This window comes from Camelus ferus, chromosome X (genome assembly GCF_009834535.1).
Source record: "Camelus ferus isolate YT-003-E chromosome X, BCGSAC_Cfer_1.0, whole genome shotgun sequence".
Taxonomy (NCBI): domain Eukaryota; kingdom Metazoa; phylum Chordata; class Mammalia; order Artiodactyla; family Camelidae; genus Camelus; species Camelus ferus.
In genome coordinates, this window is record NC_045732.1 from 89291392 (window position 1) to 89297059 (window position 5668).

Sequence of the window (5668 nt, forward strand, 5' to 3'; positions counted from 1 at the left end):
TGCTCAATTTCTAGATACAGTCTTGGCCACAGCTCTGAAATTACTTTTCTAATGTACCATTCACCTCATAAATGGAGTGTTTAACTGTAGAAATTTTGGTAGTGAGTAGCCAGACTTCTCATGCCATATATTTTGCAAGTCTCTGATATAGAACAACTATATAGTTAACATTAATGAGTCATCCAAGTGGGTATTATCTAGCAGTAGCACATGGATCTTCATAAGCTATAAGAGGGATAATGGTGAGGACAGGGCTTTGGTTTCTTTGTTTGTTTGTTTCATAGTGCTGTCCTAAGAAACTACCGTGACTATTTCAATGAGATTTGACATATTCCTACACTAGTGACCCTACTGTGGTCAGTCTCACATGACAACTGAGGAAATTGAGGCATGGAGGTCTATGAGAAGGACCCAGGTCATACACACCCTTCCTTGAGTGGCCAGGAAAGCTCATCATCCAGGTTTCCCCCCACCCCACATACAACCATGTAAAGACACTAAGATACTGTGTTCAGTGTCTGAAAGAAGTTAGAATGAGATAAGAAGTATTATTAGTGTACAGTATTTCATTAGCAAAAGGAAGTGGCAAAACTCTCTTTTTCTTAAGGGATTGCCTTCCTGGAAAAATGAAGGCAAGTAGATCAGGAAAGTTTGGTTGATATAAGTTAAACGCGTAAAAAATAAATAATTTTTGCATACTCTTCTAATAATTAGAAAATACAATAGAAAAATGTCCTATTCAGATTGTCCCAAGCATTGTAAACACCTACAAATATAATTAACTTTTTTAAAACATAGGGAAAATATATATAAAACTTTTTATGAGCTTCCTGTTTAGACCCTAAAATAATATTTTAAATAACATGTTTTTGGAAGGAAAGACTAATTTTTCAAATGGTATCGATTCTTTAAATTAGTCTATGACTTCAGTGCAATCCCAAACATAAATTATAACAGGATTTTGATTATGTACATGGAACTGGAGGACTAGATTGTAAAATTACCTTGAAGAGAAAATGTGAAGGCTTAGCCAAGGCGGGGAGCTTGTCATACTGTATGTTAACATTTACTCTATAGGATTAGCAATTGAAATAGGAATTGTTAAATATGTCAATGGAACAAAATAGAGATTCTAGAAATAGTTTCACATAGTATGTGGGGATCAAAGAAATTATAAAGCTGGCATTTCAAATCAGGTGTTACCTCAAGGTCTTATGACCAAGTGTGTGTGTGTGTGTGTGTGTGTGTGTGTGTGTGTGTCTATGCATGAGTACATGCGTGTGTTCAGGAGACAGAAATGCAGAGGGGCTTCTGGGGCCACTTGGTATTTCTCCTACAGGTAATTCTAGATTCCATCAACTTTCACAGGCTTTCTCGGTTGCGCTCTCTTCCTGAAGCCGTCTGTGGCGTCAACAAGTCATGGATCGGGGAGCCACTAAAGTCAATCCCAGCACGCCCACGCCCATCATCAGAAGGATAGCAGATATGTACCTGAAACCCACCCTGACCTCCAAAAACACGCTGAGCTTTTTACTCGGTAGGCAACTGGGGAGGCACACAAACGATGAAGACTTGACAAAGTGGCTGTGGACACTGACACAGACAACACCGGGGTGGAGCTGGCCTTTACCTAAAAGTCATGTGACTTACCCACCTACAATCCTCGAGGATTATGAAAAATCCCAGAAAATGGTGTGGATCAACAAATCTTTCCCCTGATGGAACCATTAAAATTGAAGCTACGTTATCCCTCCTTTGGTTTGATGTGTTTTTTGTTCCTATGCCGTCTGTACTTCTGACCTTTCTCCATGCTCCCTTTCAAAGGCCACAGACATGTGAACTCTGGCTGCTCACCTGTGGAGAATGTTTACTAACATAGCAGAATCAGAGGGATTTGGAGTCAAGAAGGGCCCTCTTGAGAGAAGCTGGAAAAACCACCGAGTTTACAAGTGGAAAATGTCCAAATTTACTAGAGAGATTAGGACTTCAAGGAGGCCACTTGGAGGTCTTGCGTTGTCTCCCTTGAAGCTTGAGGGAGGCAGTGGGAAGAAGTCAGAAGCACAAATAAATTTACAATGGGAGTGACTGGGAGGGGAGGGGCAGTTCTCCATGTAGAGGCTCTGTGTCAGGGAACTACAGGGGCCCGAGGCCCAGAGATGGGGTCTCCAAAGCAGCCATGAAAGACCTCACCGAGAGAGAACATTTAAACAGTCAGACTTAAACAGCTGCTAAACGCCATCCAGATAAGAGATACTTGCCATTACCCTGAACTCTTGTCCCTCCCTTTGCTCAGCAGACCCTGGGGAACTAGTGGTTGCAAAAGGGGAGGGCAGCAGAGGCTGGCTGAGTCCCCGTGGAAGTATCACACCATGACTTGCGCTCCTTTCCTCCTGCAGGCTTCAGCCTGGGCCAGGCCTGAGCTGGGAGAGGCTTTGACACCACAAGAAGATTAGAGTTGTGATCATTAACTTGGGCAGGACATACCAACTACTCAATACTGATGCTGTGGAACACTAAGGTCACCAGAGACATTCTGTTACCTGATAGTGATCAAAAACGTCATGAGGCTGACTCTGGGATTGATGACGGGGAGCAGGGAAGAAAGAACTCAGTAGAATGGAGGTGGCTGGGTCATTGGGAGGGGTTAGGGAACAAAATTATTGGTTTTTTAGTGGTAAAATTATTGTTTTATTTTCATCACAGAGATTTAAGAAAACACATCTTTACATAAGAAACTACAACATGAGTTTAATACATTATTTTTACGAATTGAATACTATAGTAAAGATGGGCTTCTGCTAATTGAAGTCACACAGAATGAACAGGGCCAGGTTAACATGAACCATGATATGAATCAATGCTTATGGCAGTGGTAACCTTGAATCATGTTCTAACAAAAAAGAACCGAAGGGTGAAATCCTGTACAAGGCCATTTAACTTAAACAGAATGATCCTGGAAGTTTAGAAGTAATGATCATGAGTAATCAAAAAGCCTTCACTCGAACCACTTGGCTTTAAATTCAGGAAAATTCATTGTTTAATTGCATTCATGTAAATCAGCATTCTTGGAAATAAGAACACAGTTTAATCTCTCTGCCTTGTAAAACTACAATATGTCTTGGCTACTCAATAGTTAGAAAATAAAAATTTCCATTGGGCTTTGGTCTCCATATATATTTATTTTAGGTAGACAACAATGACTTTTCACCATTTCCTTTCCAATAATTCCATAATTCTCAAAATGTTCACGAAACCTTTTAGTACTGTTAACATTTTCACATTTGTTTGGGGATGTAGCCAGTTGGTTTTCTTCTGATCTTTTCCATTTCTGGATTTCCACATGACCATAATGTTTAAGTACACCAAGAAGAACAGGAAGTTCAAACAGGATACAAACACACCAATACAGAAAATAAGTCCGGTAATGTTTTGAGGAGGATCCAGTGAGAGTCTTCAGTGTCAAAAGGACCATCATGATTATTAAAATAAGAAATACATCTCTAATTCTGGGAAGAAATGTAAAACATGGAAGATATTTCTTACAGAAATGGAAAAGGATTTCAACTGCAGTTCTTCAGAAGCCTTTTCAAATATTGAAAAGGAAGTTGCACGAGCTATAAAAAAAATGCCATCATTGTCACAGCTGAGGGCATCAGGAGTTCATCCTTCAGGAGAAGAGGTAGCATACTAAATGTGGCTACACAAGTAAAAACCAAGTAGGCATGAACGGAATTTCACTTAAAACTAAGTAGACTGGTAATGATACCAAGAGAATGAACTTTTCCTGTACCTGAAAAGAACATTTTTTTAAAAAAGGATAGTGTACAGTTAATTAGAGTAAATTTGAATCTTTGGGGAGAGAGCTGAAGTGTTTATTTTACCTGAGGAAGTGGGCTTAAAAATGTAAAATAAAAGCTGATTACAATCTGGCTGTGATGTGGCAAAATATCTTGGATCTTCAGAAAGACACAGAAGCTGCACCAAACATTGGGTCCCCTATACTCAAATAATCCAGGATCACCTGGAAAGAGTCTTCTCAGAACTTGGAGGCTTTGTTCCCATTCTGTAAAGAATGGCAGCCAAGCAGAGAAGGAAAAGAGGAAAGGAGCCACAATAGTACAAGCTAGCTTAATTAACAAAGCAAATCCCTTTCCTTTGAGGCCCTTTTAAAAACACTTGCCAAATGAAAAGCAAAAAAAAAAAAAAAAAAAAAGGTAAGGAGTGACAGAGGTCCATCTGTTTATAATTTATAGCTAAACAAAATGCCAGTGCCCTGGCACGCCCCTATCACAAGATACTCCAAGAACACCCCACAAAGCAAAGCCAAGACTCACAGAATTATATTGAAAATGTCCAGTCAATCAGAATAAGGCCTGGATACAGCAATATGCATAATGCACTAGGAATCTTTTTCTTGCCTGAGAATTCTTTTAAACAAAAGCAGTACAAAACCACCACAGGCATGTAAATCAGCCAACCAGGAATTAACACAGTTGTATACATGAAGAAATTATGTGCCCAACTCTCATACCCAAGTGATGTATAGAGAGCAGTCTAGTCTGGATTTATAGACTTTGCCATATATGCATCTAAAAGACTATAATAAGCTGTAAGAAGTGAATGATCCAATCCCGAATACTATACACTTTTATCACTGCTGTTAAAATACCATTGTTTGGTAAATTAAAAGTAATTTCTTTCTGGTGTCTCTCAGCTTAATAATCACCAAACATAGGCGGTTTTCCAGCACTCGATGACCGGTTTATTATAAAAGGATACAACTCAGGAACAGCCAGAAGGAAGAGATGCAGGGGGCAGATATGAGGAAGGGACATGGAACTTCCGTGCCCTCGCCAGGCGTGCCAGTCTCCCCGCATCTCCACCCATTCACCAACCTGGAAGCTTCAAAATGATTGGGTTTTGACCCTTGCTTGTTCTACATAATAGTTCCACGGATACGAGATGGCAAACCCTAAATTCAGGAGAGTGTTTACGTGAGGGAGAAACGGAGGCACTGTGTTTGAAGTTTTATCTCCTTAGCTGGCAGGTGATATACAGGCATTACTTATACTCTCTCCCGTATCTTTCTGTGTTCCTGATATAATGCATCAATAGAGAAAAAGAAAAAGGGAGCTAATGAGGCAAGCAGTAATACCCAAGAGAAAAATAATGGTAGAGAGTATATCTGTCAAATATTGGTGCAAAATAACTTGGAGCCTAGCCAAACATTCAAGTGCCGGGGTGACTTAAATGCTTTTGTAATATATAAGGTGTCTGTGTGTGCGTTTCCATGAAACAGACTCTGAGACAGACCTACGGATACAAATAGCTTGCTTGAGAGGGAATCCCAGAGAGCAGCGGTACAGGTGTAGGGGAATGAGACTTAGGAGGAAGGCAGCCAATTAAGGGGGATGATCTAGAAAGTTACCACTGTGGGTAACTGGAGCTTATTGGGGGAGTAGGGGACTATGGGAGACAGCAGAATACACCTCAAATCCATTCCAAGTATGGGACAAGAAGCTGCAGTATGTAGCCACTAAAAACCCAACCATCATTTCATTAAGCTACCTCCAGGGGTAATAAATCTCTGGCACTTCCAATTGGCTTTGGGTCATGTCCAGCATGCACCAATCATGAGGAAAAAACCCTCGGGCAGAGAGTCATGGGT

At 40.4% G+C, this 5668-nt stretch overlaps 1 pseudogene; it reads right to left on the reverse strand.

Annotated features, from left to right (window-relative positions):
• Positions 1–2703: 2703 nt before the first annotated feature.
• Positions 2704–5423, reverse strand: LOC116661934 (annotated as a pseudogene).
• Positions 5424–5668: the final 245 nt, after the last annotated feature.